Consider the following 17,814-nt stretch of genomic DNA (forward strand, 5'->3'; position numbering starts at 1 on the left):
GTATTTGGAGGTGTGCATTCGGGAATCCTTGCTTTGTCCCTGATGCTGTTAACCCCTTTGGTGCCATATATCTAAAGTACAGATGGTAATAGAATAGGAAAGTGCTGGCTAAGGAATCTTTGTATTCTGTTTCAATCTTTTTATTTCCCCTATGTTTTCATGCTGTTTCAGATTCATTTGTAATTATTGATTCCTCCTTGCACCCTTAGACTCAGACATTAGTAGTCTTAGGTTTTCTTACCAATATCAGATTAGATTGGGTGTTCTTAGAGCTGGTCTGACTGGACTAGTGGAATATATATATATCCCATTGTTTTAAAGTGGTATTGATATGGTATATGACAGTGATGGTCTCAAAAGTAGATGTATGTATGTGTATGTATTAGTGTGTGTGTATATATATATATATATATATATATATATATATATATATATATACACACACACACATTTACACATATACAGTACATACACACACGTGTTTGTATTTGTATGTATTATTGAATATATGTGTTTATATGTATGTTTGCACATACATATGTACACATACATACACATTTATATATGTGTGTGTGTAATACTTTATTTTAATATGTTTTACATTTTTTGTTATATTTTTCTTCTAACCCTAACGCTTTACTTCAGGTCTAACTTTTTCAGAGTTGTTATTTTTTGCAATGTTTAGAGGTCGCACTATCCATTGAAAGTATTTGGCTTGATAAAAGGATGTCAGCAGCACAAAACATTCTCTGGTTATTCTGTTTTATTATAGAGTTGTAATACCAAATTACGTGCTAATCTTAGTGAGGTCCTGCAACATTTATAACTCATCCTGAGCTAGCAATAGCACTCCACTTGTAATCTAGGCTTATATTTTTACTACAACAAATACAGTGTTTCAAGATATATTTTTCTATATAAAAAACAGTGCCTAATGTGTAGTCTTTTGAGTTCTATTAGATATTTCTTTTCCCAGAGAAGCACTTTTTTGCATGTTTGCGGGAAATCAAACCTAATTTTGTTTCTTTAATGATTCTGATGAATCATACTATTTTAAGTAAATTTCTAGTTTATTTATATTATCAAATGTGTTTCTTTCTCTTTATATCCTTTGTTGAAAAACATACATTGGTCGTCTCAGGGGGAGCAAACCACTGCTGGAAACTAGATGATGATTGGTATGTCCACATATATGCCTCATGTCATTGATTTACCCATTATGTTATGCTAGTTCGAAGTAGGGGATTGCTGCGTCTTCAGGATACCAAAAGAATGATGCAAATTAAATAGTAGAAGTTTGTTTAAAATGTTATGCTCTGTCTGAATCCTGAAAACCAATTTGAGTTGCATGTCCCTTTAATATGTTCATTCTTTGTAATTTACAAGTTTCTAGTTAGGTTTGTTAATAAATATCAATGAAAATTTAGAGTAATGAACACTAATGTCATATTTTAACTAATATCAGTCTGCATTTACCCTTTAAGTTTATTTAACATATAGGACCACATTTATTAATGGCTAAATGGACGAGGTTACTCCTTCTGTACTTATATATGTCGCTGCTTGTGCAATTCCACCCCTGCTAGAGCGCAGCAAATTGCATTTGACCAGGGGCTGTCAATCATCCCAATCGTATCAAGATGATTTCAATCTGCAACATTTTAGGTGGTGGGGTAGTTATGAAGCAGCGTTCTTAAGACAATACTTAACTAGCTTTCATGCTCATTTGCGTAAACCTGAAATGCTGGGGCCCTGAAGCTGCTTTTGCAGCTTGATAAATGGGGCCATAGTCCCTAAGTTCTCTAATAAACAAGCTAATCAAACTTCAAGCTTGATACAAATATTATTTCTAAAAATGTACCAATTACTTTATGGAATTATTAAAATTCAAAACGCTACTTTTTTCCATAATTAACATAGTCCATTGTAGGGTTTTATTATAGGTATAACAATATAGTAAGTGACATTCACTATTGATTTTACAGTTCAAATTAAAATCATGGTAGTTATAGCTCTCTTGAGTCTATTAAATATACTTCTAGATAAAATAGCTGCATGAAATTAAAAGATCTTATCTACAGTTTTATTCATTGGTCTTCAGAGAAAGATTTACTGATCAACATAGTATATTCTCAGTTCCCTCTACTAACACTATTAATCAACATTAATTCAATTGCAACTTGAATGTCCTTGTTTTTGTTTATATCATTTTAAATAATTAACTCCGTAAGAAAATTATAAAAATATATATACAAAGATTTATATATGTAATACATTTGTCATTTTAAAACTCTAATGAGGATTTATAGTATTTCTCTTCAGGTTACTCTGAGATGTGATGCATAAACCTGTATGCAAAATATCTAAATATTACAAAAATAAGTTGTAGATCACAATCTTTTAGAAAAACATATTCAATGAAAAGACCATTAAAATGTATGGGGACTTTTGTAAATAAATAATTTTAAGTTTTTCTAAATGAGTGTTTTAGGGGAAGTCAAATGTCACAAACTGGAGCAAAACAACAATATAAATCAAAGGCTCAAATCTATTATTATCTGCTATAATAATATGTAAAAATGCTAACACAATTTTAATCTTTTGACCTTTAACGCACTGTCAGGTAGATTACGAGTTGTGCGTTTGTGTTTTAAGTCTTGTTGGTATAGCTGTACCGCAAGCCTTTTATTCTGTAACGCAACGTCAGTCCTGCATTTGTAAAAATTACGTTTTTTCATGGGACTTCCATAGCGCAGCCATTATGAGTTTTGCGGTGAGGCTAAAAAGCTTGCGTTCCAGCCTAGATCCGTACCGCCATCTGAGAGCAGTAGTTATGAGTTTTACACTACAAAACTGTTACATAAAACTCATAACTAAAGTGTTACACTAACACCCATAAACTACCTATTAACCCCTAAACAGAGGCCCTCCCACATCGCAAATACTATATTAAAGTTATTGACTCCTAATCTGCCGCTCCCGACATCACCGCCACTAATAAAGTTAATTAACCCCTATTCTGCCACTCCCCAACATCGTCACCACTATAATAAAGTTATTAACCCCTAAAGTGCCACCCTCCCGCATCGCAAACACTAGTTAAATATTATTAACCCCTAATCTGCCATCCGCCCACATCGCCCCCACTATACTAAAGTTATTAACTGCTATTCCGCCGCTCCCTGAAACTGCCGCCACTATAATAAACCTATTAACCCCTAAACTGCAAGCCCCCCACAACGAAATATACTAAATTAAACTATTAACTCCTGACATTGCAATAAAGTAATTTAAACTAGTAACCCCTAAACCTAACGCCCCCTAACTTTATATTAAATTTACAATTTCCCTATCTTAAATTAAATTAAAACTTACCTGTCAAATTAAAAAAAAACTAAGTTTAAAATAACAATTAGACTAAAATCAAACTAACTACCAATTAAAGAAAACTAAAATACACAGAAAAAAATCCTAACAATACTTTAAAAATTACAAAGTATCAAATTACAAAAAATAAAAAATACTAAATTACAAAACTAACAAACACTAAATTACGAAAAATAACAAACAAAATTATCAAAAATAAAAAAGTATTACACCTAATCTAATAGCCCTAAAAAATAATAAAAAAAAAAACCCAAATTAAAAAAAAAGCCTAGTTTACAATAAACTACCAATAGCCCTTAAAAGATCCTTTTGTAGGGTATTGCACTAAGTTAAACAGCTCTTTTACCTGTACAAAAAAATACAAAGACCCCCCAACAGTAAAACCCACCACCCAACCAATCTCCCAAAATAAAAAAAAACCTAACAAAAACCTAAGCTATTCATTGCCCTGAAAAGGGCATTTAGCTCTTTTGCATTGCCCTGAAAAGATGACCTCCACTTCAGATTGATGGACCTCTGCCTTTGACCTTCGTATATACCTCCGTCTTGGACCTTCGCCTGGACCTCCGCCTCCGAGCATCAACCGCTCTGCCTCCGCAGGGATGAAGAAGATGCCGGTCCTGCGATGGATGAAGATGAAGCTGCCTGGATGAAGATGCCGCCTGAATAAAGTTGGAGCCACCGGGATTAAGATCGTTCAAGTGGGACTTCAACAACTGTGAGTACCTAAAGAGGAGGTTTTTTGGGGTGTTTTTTTATTAGGGTGGACTTTCTTAAAAGAGCTCAATGCCCTGTTAAGGGCAGCAAAAGAGCTGAATGCCATTTTCAGGGCAATGCCCATACAAATGCCTTTTTCAGGGTAATGGGTAGATTAGGAATTTTTAGATAGTTTTTTTTTTATTTTGTGGGTTTGGGGGGGGTTGTAATGTTAGTAGGTCTTTGTATTTTTTTGGAAAAAGAGCTGATATCTTTAGGGCAATGCCCTACAAAAGGCCTTTTAAGGGCTATTGGTAGTTTATTCTAGATTAGGTTTCTTTTATTTTGGGGTGTTTTTTTTTTAGAAGGGTATTAGAATAGGAATAATTTTTATTATTTTGGATAATTCGTTTGTTATTTTGTGTAATGTTTTTTTTTTCATTTTGGGGTGGGTTTTTATTTTTAGATTAGGGGTTGGGCATTACATAAAAGAGCTGAATGCCTTTTTAAGGGCAGGAAAAATGCCCTTACAAATGCCCTTTTCAGGGCAATGGGTAGATTAGGTTTTACTTTATTTTTATTTTGTGGGTTTGGGGTTGGGGGTTTGTATACTATTAGGGGATGTTGGGGGGTTTTTTGTAGGAAAAGAGCTGTTATCTTTAGGGCAATGCCCTACAAAAGGCTCTTTTAAAGGCCCTTGGTAGTTTATTATAGATTAGGCTTTTTTATTTTGGGGTGGGTTTTTTTTTTTAAACAGGGTATTAGAATACGAATAATTTTTATTGTTTTGGATAATTTTGTTTGTTAATTTTTGTAATTTTAGTGTTTTTTATTTTTTGTAATGGAAGGTTTTTTATTTTTTGTAATGTTAGGTTTAGTGTAAGGCAGCTTAGGTTTTATTTCACAGGTAAGTTTGTATTTATTTTAACTAGGTAGTTAGTAAATAGTTAATAACTATTTACTAACTAGTCTACCTAGTTAAATAGATTATCGGAAGCGGCAGATTAGGGGTTAATAACTTTATGTAGGTGTCCGCATTGTTGGGAGCGGCAGATTAGGGGTGTTTAGACGTGGGGTTTAGACGGCGGAATAGGGGTTAATAGATTTATTATAGTGTGGGCGATGTTGGGGTGCAGGGAAATAGGGGTTAATAACTTTAGCATAGTGGCAGCAATATTGGGTGCGGAAGATTGGGGGTTAATAGATTTATGTAGGGGGCGGCGATATCGGAAGCGCAGATTAGGGGTTAATTACTTTATGTAGGTGTCAGCATTGTTGGGGGTGGCAGATTAGGGGTGTTTAGACGTGGGGTTTTTGTTAGGGTGTTAGGTTTAAACGTTACTTTTTTTCCCCATAGACATCAATGGGACTGCGTTATGGAGTTTTTATTCCGCGATCATAGGTTTTAGGTTTTTTTCTAACCTGCTCTCCCCATTGATGTCTATGGGGAAAGCATGCACGAGCACGTCAAAACAGAGTTTGTATTTTGTGCAATATGGAGCTCAACGCAACCATATCGCATGCACAAGGCGGCTGTTTTAAAACTTGTAATGACAGCGCTATGGAGGGTGTAATAACAAAACTTTTGTTGCGTTCATTAAAAACCCTCTAACGTGCATAACTCATAATTTACCTGTGTGTCAATTTTGAATGTTATTTGACAATGTAACAGCCAATTTTTAATTTTTATTTTTTAATTTCTATGTATAACAATTGATAAAATGGTAACAATTAAAGCATGGGTCTGTAAAAGGATACAATTATTTTTAGGAGGATTTTTTTTTTAAATAAAATATGAAAAAGATTTAAAAAATATTTTCTTTTATTAGGACCTTTGAAAAATAGACATTGTTATATATTTTAATGATTAGGCTAAATGTATCCACCAATCAGCAAGCTCTACACAGGTGCTGAACCAAAAATGGCCGGATTCTAAGCTTACATTCCAGCTTTTATTAAATAAAGATCTCAAGAAAACTTGTTTTGCAAGAGTCTTGAGATATTAATAATTATTTATTCCACATAGCTAGTAATTCTTGTTTGATGTATATAACAAAAATATAATTTGTTGGGAAGGTAACACATTTTTTTATATGTAAATGTAAGGGATGCCCACTAATTATATTGTAGGAAAGACAGGTAAAGCAATGCACAATTACTATTTTTTTGTTTTTATTGTTTTACTTTAGGTATAAAATAAACAAACAAACATCATAAGTACAAAGATCTGATAGGTACATACAAAGAAACACACAGTTAAGTGATAATAATATTTGTATATCATATGGTTGTTATGTTTATAGCATCTGGGTCAAAATTGGAGTATACCTAATTTTATAGAGAGGTGGGACATGCTCTAGCAATATAAATGACTTTGAAACCAAATACACAAATGAAGGTTCAATAGAGTAAAGATAAAAACTAACCGCTAGATTTAGAGTTCTGCGTTAGCCGTCAAAACCAGCGTTAGGGGCTCCTAACGCTGGTTTTGGCCGCCCGCTGGTATTTACAGTCAGTCAGGAAAGGGTCTAACGCTCACTTTGCAGCCGCGACTTTTCCATACCGCAGATCCCCTTACGTCAATTGCATATCCTATCTTTTCAATGGGATCTTTCTAACGCTGGTATTTATAGTTTTGGCTGAAGGAGCGTTAGAAATCTAACAACAAGACTCCAGCCACAGAGAAAAGCCAGGAGTTAAGAGCTTTCTGGGCTAATGCCGGTTTATAAAGCTCTTAACTACTGTGCTCTAAAGTACACTAACAACCATAAACTACCTATGTACCCCTAAACTGAGGCCCCCCCACATCGCCGCCACTCTAATACATTTTTTAACCCCTAATCTGCCGACCGCACACCGCCGCAACCTACGTTATCCCTATGTACCCCTAATCTTCTGTCCCTAACACCGCCGACCCCTATATTATATTTATTAACCCCTAATCTGCCGCCCCCAACGTCGCCGCCACCTACCTACAATTATTAACCCCTAATCTGCCGACCGGACCTCACCGCTACTATAATAAAGTTATTAACCCCTAATCCGCCTCACTCCCGCCTCAATAACCTTATAATAAATAGTATTAACCCCTAATCTGCCCTCCCTGACATCGCCGACACCTAACTTCGAGTATTAACCCCTAATCTGCCGACCGGACCTCGCCACTACTATAATAAATGTATTAACCCCTAAAGCTAAGTCTAACCCTAACATTAACTCCCCCCTAAGTTAAATATAATTTTTATCTAACAAAATAAATTATTTCTTATTAAATAAATTATTCCTATTTAAAGCTAAATACTTACCTGTAAAATAAACCCTAATATAGCTACAATATAAATTATAATTATATTGTAGCTATTTTAGGATTAATATTTCTTTTACAGGTAACTTTGTATTTATTTTAACAAGGTACAATAGCTATTAAATAGTTAATAACTATTTAATAGCTACCTAGTTAAAATAATTACCAATTTACCTGTAAAATAAATCCTAACTTAAGTTACAATTAAACCTAACACTAAACTATCAATGAATTAATTGAATAAAATACCTACAATTATCTACAATTAAACCTAACAAGTTACAAAAAATAAAAAAATATTTACAAACATTATAAAAATATTAAAATTTTAAGCTAATTACACCTACTCTAAGCCCCCTAATAAAATAACAAATCCCCCCAAAATAATAAAATGCCCTACCCTATTCTAAAATAAAAATAGAAAAGCTCTTTTACCTTACCAGCCCTTAAAAGGGCCTTTTGCGGGACCCAAGCGGGGGCTGAAGAGGCCCATCATCGGGCTGAAGTCTTGATCCAAGCGGGGGCTGAAGAGGTCTATCATCGGGCTGAAGAGGTCCATCATCCAGCTGAAGTCTTGATCCAAGCGGGGGCTGAAGAGGTCCATCATCGGGCTGAAGTCTTCTATCAAGCAGCATCTTCAATCTTCTTTCTTCCGGATCCATCTTCATCCCGCCGACGCGGAACATCCATCCTGGCCGACGACTTCCCGATGAATGACGGTTCCTTTAAGGGATGTCATCCAAGATGGCGTCCCTCGAATTCTGATTGGCTGATAGGATTCTATCAGCCAATCGGAATTAAGGTAGAAAAATTCTGATTGGCTGATGGAATCAGCCAATCAGATTCAAGTTCAATCCGATTGGCTGATCCAATCAGCCAATCAGATTGAGCTTGCATTCTATTGGCTGATCAGAACAGCCAATAGAATGCGAGCTCAATCTGATTCATCCTTTACTTGTGGGATATTCTCATTCCCTACAGGAAGTGGCAAAGAGAGCACACAGCAAAGCTGTCCATATAGCTCCCCCTCTAGCTCCACCCCCCAGTCATTCTCTTTGCCGGCTCTAAGCACTAGGGTCTCTCTACGGGATGGTAAAGTGAATGTGTTATTTTAAATGGTACCGGTTTGTACTATTTACTCTCTAGCAGAAAATTGATGAAGATTTCTGCTGAGAGGAAAATTATTTTAGCATGTTGTAACTAAAATCCACTGCTGTTCCCACACAGGACTGAGGAGTACCAGAAAACTTCAGTTGGGGGTAACGGTTTGCAGGGCATTTATTTCTAGACAAGACTTAGATAATGCTAGAAGAGACTGACAATATCCCCATGAGGGGAGGGTAAGCTATGTTCACAGACTTAGTAAGGAATTGAATGCTTACATAACAGGGCTAATTATGCTGGTTGACACTGATTCAGGGCAATCGATTGTTTATTCAAGAAAAATATTGTTTGTAGACACTTTGAAAGTCATTTTGGGGTTCTTTCTGGGGTTATTACCCACATGGCTGGTTTTTAATCACTTAAGAGTGATTTACTAGGCCTCACAACTCCAGAGTAGAGTGGGAGGGGCCTAATTTAACGCCTCAGATGTGCAGTTAGAATTGCAGAGAAGTTCATGCTGCTTCACATGGAGGGTCCTGCTGCTGTTTGAGTGCCTTATAGAAGCTATATTCCCTGAAATCTGATCCCTAGGGGCAGGTCAAGCCACAGCAAGGCTGTGGCAAGGTGCTGTACTGTTTTTAACCGGGTGTTGGCCTTAGGCTGCTCCGGTTTGGGCATTAAGGGGTTAATCGTTTTGAAACTTGTGGTGCAATCTTATTAAGGCTTTAGGTACATACTGTGAAAAATTTTCACTGTTTTGTAAAATTGTGTGCTCTTTTTATCTCTTAAAGGCACAGTAACGTTTTTTTCAAATTGTGTTTTTTATTTGATTAAAGTGATTTCCAAGCCTGCTTGTATATATTAATAGTTTATTAAACATGTCTGACACTAAGTAAAATCCTTGTTCAATGTGTTTAGAAGCCATGGTGGAACCCCCTCTCAGAATGTGTCCCATTTGTACTGATATGTCTATACACTTTAAAGATCATATTGTTGCACTTAAAAATGTGGCCCAAGATGATTCTCAGACTGAAGGTAACGAGGGTAGCCCGTCTGCCTCTCCCCAAGTGTCACAACCAATTACACCCGCGCAAGCGATGCCTAGTACCTCTAGTGCGTCTAACTCTTTTACATTACAAGACTTTGCGGGAGTCATGGATAATTCTCTTACAGCCTTCTTATCTAAACTGCCTGTGTTACCCGCAAAGCGTGATAGCTCTGTTTTAAGAACAGATTATGAGCATTCTGACACTTTGGTAGCCATATCTGATATACCCTCACAACGCTCTGAAGTGGGAGTGAGGGATTTGATGTCTGAGGGAGAAGTCTCTGATTCAGGAAGGGTTCCTCCTCAGACAGATTCAGATACATTGGCTTTTAAATTTAAACTTTTGCTTAGGGAGGTATTAGCTACTCTGGATGACTGCGACCCTTTGGTGATCCCAGAGAAATTGTGTAAAATGGACAAGTACCTAGAAGTCCCTGTTAACACAGATACGTTTCTGGTCCCAAAGAGGATTGTGGATATCGTTACTAGGGAGTGGGATAGACCAGGTGTTCCCTTTTCTTCCCCTCCTGTTTTTAAGAAAATGTTCCCCATACCTGACCCTGTGCGGGACTTGTGGCAGACGGTCACTAAGGTGGAGGGGGCTAATTCTACACTTGCTAAACGCACAACCATACCAATTGAAGACAGTTGTGCTTTTAAAGACCCTATGGATAAGAAGTTAGAGGGGTTACTTAAGAAAATTTTTGTTCAACAAGGTTTTCTTCTCCAACCTATTGCCTGCATTATTCCTGTAACTACTGCAGCTGCTTTCTGGTTTGAGGCACTGGAAGACTCGCTCCAGACGGAGACCTCATATGAGGAAATTATGGATAGAATTAAGGCTCTAAAGCTAGCTAATTCTTTTATCACTGACGCTGCTTTCCAAATAGCTAAGTTAGCGGCGAAAAATTCAGGTTTCGCCATTTTGGCGCACAAGGCGCTATGGCTAAAGTCCTGGTCAGCCGATGTGTCGTCTAAATCCAAGCTTTTGAACATTCCTTTCAAAGGAAAGACCCTCTTCAGGCCTGAATTGAAAGAGATTATTTCAGATATCACCGGGGGAAAAGGCCATGGTCGGCCGATGTGTCGTCTAAATCCAAGCTTTTGAACATTCCTTTCAAAGGAAAGACCCTCTTATGGCCTGAATTGAAAGAGATTATTTCAGATATCACCGGGGGAAAAGGCCATGCTCTCCCTCAGGACAAGCCCTTTAAGACAAAGAACAAAGCTAATTTTCGTTCCTTTCGCAATTTCAGGAATGGCCCGCTTCATCCTCTCCGGCTGCAAAGCAAGAGGGTAACGCTTCACAGCCCAAGGTAACTTGGAAACCTTACCAGGGCTGGAATAAGGGAAAACAGGCCAAAATGCCTGCAGCTGCCACCAAGACAGCATGAAGGGGTAGCCCCTTATCCGGGACCAGATCTAGTAGGGGGCAGACTCTCTCTCTTCACTCAGGCCTGGGCAAGAGATGTACACAAACCTTGGGCATTAGAGATTGTAGCCCAGGGATACCTTCTAGAATTCAAGGACTCTCCTCCAAGGGGAAGGTTCCACATTTCTCGTCTGTCTACAGATCAGACAAAGAAAGAGGCGTTTTTACGCTGTGTAGAAGATCTACTTACAATGGGAGTGATCCACCCAGTTCCAATTGCAGAACAAGGACTGGTGTTTTACTCAAACCTGTTTGTGGTTCCCAAAAAAGAAGGAACTTTCAGACCAATCCTGGATCTCAAAATTCTAAACAAATTCCTCAGAGTCCCATCATTCAAGATGGAGACCATTTGGACAATCTTACCAATGATCCAGGAGGGTCAATATTTGACTACCGTGGATCTAAAGGATGCGTATCTGCATATTCCTATCCACAAAGTTCATCACCAGTTTCTCAGGTTCGCCTTTCTGGACAAGCATTATCAGTTTGTGCCTCTTCCTTTCCGGTTGGCCACTGCTCCCAGAATTTTCACAAAGGTGCTAGGGTCCCTCCTGGCAGTTCTAAGACTAGGAGCCCTGATAGACTCGGTAGAAATGAAAATATTTCTGACGGAGGTCAGAAAGTTAAAACTGTTAACTACTTGCCGAGCTCTTCATTCCATTCCTCGGCCATCTGTAGCTCAGTGCATGGAGACAATCAGACTAATGGTAGCGGCAATGGACATAGTCCCTTTTGCTTGGATACACCTCAGACCACTGCAACTATGCATGCTCAAACAGTGGAATGGGGATTATGCAGATTTGTCTCCTCAAATTCAGTTGGACCAGGAGACCAGAGATTCTCTTCTCTGGTGGTTGTCTCAAGATCACCTGTCTAAGGGAATATGTTTCCGCAGACCAGAGTGGATCATTGTAACGACCGACGCCAGTCTGTTAGGCTGGGGTGCGGTCTGGGACTCCCTGAAAGCTCAGGCCTTATGGACTCGGGAAGAAACTCTTCTCCCGATAAAAATTCTGGAACTGAGGGCGATATTCAACACACTTCAGGCATGGCCTCAACTAGCTGCGGAAAAATTCATCAGATTTCAGTCAGACAACATCACGACTGTAGCTTACATCTACCATCAAGGGGGAACAAGGAGTCTCCTAGCAATGATGGAATTAACCAAAATAATCAAGTGGGTGGAGGATCATGGGGCACTCCAGAGTTGGATCTGATGGCGTCCCGTCAGGATGCCAAACTTCCTCTTTATGGGTCCAGGTCCTGGGATCCCCAGGCGGTGTTGATAGATGCTCTAGCAGCGCCTTGGTCCTTCAATCTGGCCTATGTGTTTCCACCGTTTCCTCTCCTCCCACGTCTGGTTGCCAGAATCATGCAGGAGAAGGCTTCGGTGATTCGGATAGTGCCTGCGTGGCCACGCAGGACTTGGTATGCAGACCTAGTGGACATGTCATCTGTCCCACCATGGACATTGCAAATGAGGCAGGATCTTCTGATACAGGGTCCATTCAAGCATCCAAATTTAGTTTCTCTACATCTGACTGCTTGGAGATTGAACGCTTAATTCTATCAAAGCGTGGGTTCTCTGAGTCAGTTATAGATACTCTGATTCAGGCTAGAAAGCCTGTCACCAGAAAAATCTACCATAAGATATGGCGGAAATATCTTTGTTGGTGTGAATCCAAGGGTTACTCATGGAGTATGATTAGGATTCCCAGGATATTGTCTTTTCTCCAAGAAGGATTGGAGAAAGGATTGTCAGCTAGTTCCTTAAAAGGACAAATATCTGCTTTGTCTATCCTGTTACACAAGCGTCTGGCAGAGGTACCAGACGTTCAAACGTTTGCTCAGGCTTTAGTCAGAATCAAGCCTTTCTATAAACCTGTGGCTCCGCCATGGAGCTTGAATCTAGTTCTTTCAGTTCTTCAAGGGGTTCCATTTGAACCTTTACATTCCATAGACATTAAGTTGTTATCTTGGAAAGTTTTGTTTTTGATAGCTATCTCTTCTGCTAGAAGAGTTTCAGAATTATCTGCCTTACAGTGTGATTCACCTTACCTGGTGTTCCACGCAGATAAGGTAGTCTTGCGTACCAAGCCTGGTTTTCTTCCTAAAGTTGTTTCTAACAAGAATATTAACCAGGAAATAGTTGTTCCTTCTCTGTGTCCTAATCCATCTTCGAAGAAGGAACATCTATTACACAATTTTGATGTAGTTTGTGCTTTAAAGTTCTATTTACAAGCAACTAAGGATTTCAGACAAACATCTTCTTTGTTTGTTATCCATTCTGGTAAGAGGAGAGGTCAGAAGGCGACTGCTACCTCTTCCTCCTTTTGGCTGAAAAGCATCATCCGTTTGGCCTTTGAGACTGCTGGCCAGCAGCCTCCTGAAATAATTACTGCTCATTCTACCAGAGCAGTGGCTTCCACATGGGCTTTAAAAAATGAGGCTTCTGTTGAACAGATTTGTAAGGCAGCGACTTGGTCTTCACTGCATACTTTTGCCAAATTTTACAAATTCGATACTTTTGCTTCTTCGGAGGCTATTTTTGGGAGAAAGGTTTTGCAAGCAGTGGTGCCTTCTGTTTAAGGTACCTGTCTTGTTCCCTCCCTTCATCCGTGTCCTAAAGCTTTGGTATTGGTATCCCACAAGTAAAGGATGAATCCGTGGACTGGATACACCTTGCAAGAGAAAACAGAATTTATGCTTACCTGATAAATTACTTTCTATTGCGGTGTATCCAGTCCACAGCCCGCCCTGGCATTTAAGTCAGGTAAACATTTTTTTGTTAAAACTACAGTCACCACTGCACCCTATGGTTTCTCCTTTTTCTTCCTAACCTTTGGTTGAATGACTGGGGTGGAGCTAGAGGGGGAGCTATATGGACAGCTTTGCTGTGTGCTCTCTTTGCCACTTCCTGTAGGGAATGAGAATATCCCACAAGTAAAGGATGAATCAGTGGACTGGATACACCGCAAGAGAAAGTAATTTATCAGGTAAGCATAAATTCTGTTTTTTTCCAGCTCAAATGGCCCCATTGTTTCCTATGGGGGAATCGTGCACGAGCACGTTTTTGAAGCTGGCTGCGTCCGTAAGCACCGCTGGTATTGAGAGTTGCAGTGGCGGTAAATATGCCTGTACGCTCCCTTTTTGGAGCCTAACGCAGCCCTTCTGTGAACTCTAAATACCAGCGGTATTTAAAAGGTGCGGGGGGGGGGAACACGCGTAGCTAACGCACCCCTTTTGCCGCAGAACTCTAAATCTAGCGGTAAGTAAGTTCCTTTGGAAAAAGGCCACTTTTTAACCTCTAGGACATCATAGTAAACTAAAAAAAGCGGAGGAGATTTGGAGCAGAGCTAAGGGTCACTCTTAGACCCTTAGATAAGATAAAACATATACCTACATATTGATAAAGATATACATACTTCATACAAAGTTTGTACACTCCATTTGATAACAGTTCATTAATTGAACTGAAACATTATGGCAATGTAGAATTTTGTAATTATATTATTAAAAGTTTAGTTGTATCGTGAGTGCATGTCAGGGTATTCTTACTACAGACGAAAGGTCTAAGGTCTAATGTCTAGGAAAATGGAGGACGCTGTACTAAATAAAGACATAGCACCCGGTGTTGTTATAGAGTGGGTGAGTGCTACCATATTTGGACTTTGCATATTGCTAAAGATATAAATGCTTAATACAAAGCTAATGCTGGGTAGCAAAATGGAATCATAAAAATAGAGGTGGGAGCCTTGCAAATATTTGCATTATAGATTTAAACTTAAAGTGAAAGAGACAAAATGTGTTAAAAATATTGCTCTAATATATTATTATATTAGAATCTAGAGGAGTACCACCATAAGTTGAACATTAAGATAATAGCCCTTCTATAAGCAGTTTTAACAGGCTGGAAAAAGGTCTTTCCTGACCAATATAAACATAGATACATGGGTAAAATGTGCTTAAGAGTAAGCCCTTCTGAAAAAAAAAGAAAGAAAGAGAGAGAGCAGTAAAGAAATAAAGAAAGAAAAACACAAACACGCACACACACACATATATATATATATATATATATATATATATATATATATATATATATATATATATATTTATATATACATACACACATATATATATATATATATATATATATATATATATATATATATATATATATATATATATATATATATATATATATATATATATATATATATATATATATACTATAATTTCAACTCAGTGAATGAGAGATTGCAGCCATTAAAGTAGGCAATCTATGAACCTACTGTCTCAGCCGCTAACTGCACAGCAACAGATCACCTTATCAGGAGAGAGGTAATTAAATGAGTAGGGCAATCAATCAAATAGATGACTTTGACTTCATCTAAATAGAACTATTGTTTTTCACAGACTAAGAATCATATTTGCAACTACAGGCCAGTTAGTTTAACTTCAGTAGTAGGGAAATTAATGGAAAGCCTCTTAAAAGAAAGAATTATGACTTACATAAAGACAAACAATTTAGAGGACCAAAATCAGCATGGTTTTACTTCAGGGAGATCATGTCAGACTAATCTAATTGACTTCTTTGATTATGTAACAAAAGTATTAGACAAGGGAGGAGCAGTTGATGTAGCATATCTAGATTTCAGCAAAGCATTTGACACCGTCCCACACAATAAACTTATTCACAAACTATATCTCCTTGGTCTAGATTCAAAAATTGTGAACTGGGTGGAATGCTGGCTTAAGGACAGAAAACAAAGTGTCTTAGTAAATGGAGTTCATTCAGCAGAGGGGGCTGTTACTAGTGGTGTTCCTCAGGGGTCAGTTCTGGGGCCTGTTTTGTTTAACATATTTATCTGCGATATCAGCAAAGGGCTACAGGGGAAAGTATGTCTCTTTGCAGATGATACAAAAATTTGCAACAGAGTGGATGTTCCAGGGGGGGTAGACAAAATGAGAAGTGATATACAACAATTGGAGGATTGGACAAATGACTGGGGTCTAAAGTTTAACACAGCAAAGTGTAAAATAATGCATTTAGGGAAGAAAAATCCAAATGTTAATTACAGACTCAATGACACTTTACTGACTGTTACAGACGAGGAACAGGACTTGGGAATTATTATTTCAGATGATTTAAAACTTAGTAAACAATGTAGTAATGCAGCGAGTAAGGCTAGCAGAATGCTTGGATGTATTGGTAGAGGTATTTGCAGCAGAAATAGTAAGGTTCTTATGCCACTTTATAGATCATTAGTTAGGCCTCATCTTGAGTATTGTGTGCAGTTCTGGAGACCATATCTTCAGAAGGATATTAACAAACTTGAATCTGTGCAAAGGAGGGCTACCAAAATGGTACATGGTCTAAAAAATAAAACTTACCAGGATAGGCTCAATGACCTAAATATGTATAGCTTAGAGGAGAGAAGGGAAAGAGGTGATATGATAGCAACTTTCAAGTACATTAAAGGGTTTAGTAAAACTGAGGCTGTGGGTATTTTACATAAAATGGAAAATTCAAGAACAAGGGGTCATGAGCTCAAGCTAAAGGGTAGTAGATTCAGAAGTAATTTGAGGAAGCACTTCTTTACAGAAAGAGTGATTGATTTATGGAATAAACTTCCTCAAGAGGTAGTAGCAACAAACACTGTGGGGGACTTTAAAAATGCATGGGACAAGCATAGGGCTATCCTACGAACTAGATAAGTTTATACTGTTAGGTAAGGTCGGGCAGACTTGCTGGGCCTATGGCTCTTATCTGCCGTCAATATCTATGTTTCTATGTTTCTATATATATGGCTGAATAGAGATATACTGAAATATTTTGAAGAAGCATGACTGTCAAGTAGACCAGAAGGTTTTATATAAGGTCTCGCAAATGCAATCTCAGAGCAGCCATGTAAACTTCTAAAATTGGAAGACTCTGAAATTACTCAAACTATTAACTCTTATAACAACATTCTAATATACCCTCTGTGTGAGTATCACATTTTTTTAAGAGAGTGTTCAAACATTAAGGGCCAGATTACAAGAGTAGTGGCATTTAATGCTCCCGCTCGAGGGCTAACTCTGTTAGAAGTAAGATTTTTGCAAGCGTTGAGTTGTGCTTAGATTACAAGTTAAAAGTAAAAAGTTTTTGCTCACTCGCTAACCTGCAAAAGTTGGTTAGAATATCACAAATGCATTAATGTATTCCACTGTAGAAGTAGATGAAGCAAAAAAAGTAGGGAAAAACCCTACTCACACATTAAACCCAGATCGCATATTCCCAAGTACGCTAACCGACATGAAAATATGAAAATTTCCCATTACAATGTTCTTCAAATAGCAGAACATGTTCTATTTGTACATAAATATATGTTTCAACATGTATCTGATGGAATTTTGGTAACATATATATCTTTACCTATGTATATAGATTATTATATATAGGTTTAGATATACAGATAACTATAGGAATATCTATTTTAAAATATATACAATTTCTCCCCTTATGTGAAGATCACCGCTCGAGGGCTAACTCTGTTAGAAGTAAGATTTTTGCAAGCGTTGAGTTGTGCTTAGATTACAAGTTAAAAGTAAAAAGTTTTTGCTCACTCGCTAACCTGCAAAAGTTGGTTAGAATATCACAAATGCATTAATGTATTCCACTGTAGAAGTAGATGAAGCAAAAAAAGTAGGGAAAAACCCTACTCACACATTAAACCCAGATCGCATATTCCCAAGTACGCTAACCGACATGAAAATATGAAAATTTCACATTACAATGTTCTTCAAATAGCAGAACATGTTCTATTTGTACATAAATACATGTTTCAACATGTATCTGAT

Source organism: Bombina bombina, chromosome 3 (assembly GCF_027579735.1).
Source record: "Bombina bombina isolate aBomBom1 chromosome 3, aBomBom1.pri, whole genome shotgun sequence".
Taxonomy (NCBI): Eukaryota; Metazoa; Chordata; class Amphibia; order Anura; family Bombinatoridae; genus Bombina; species Bombina bombina.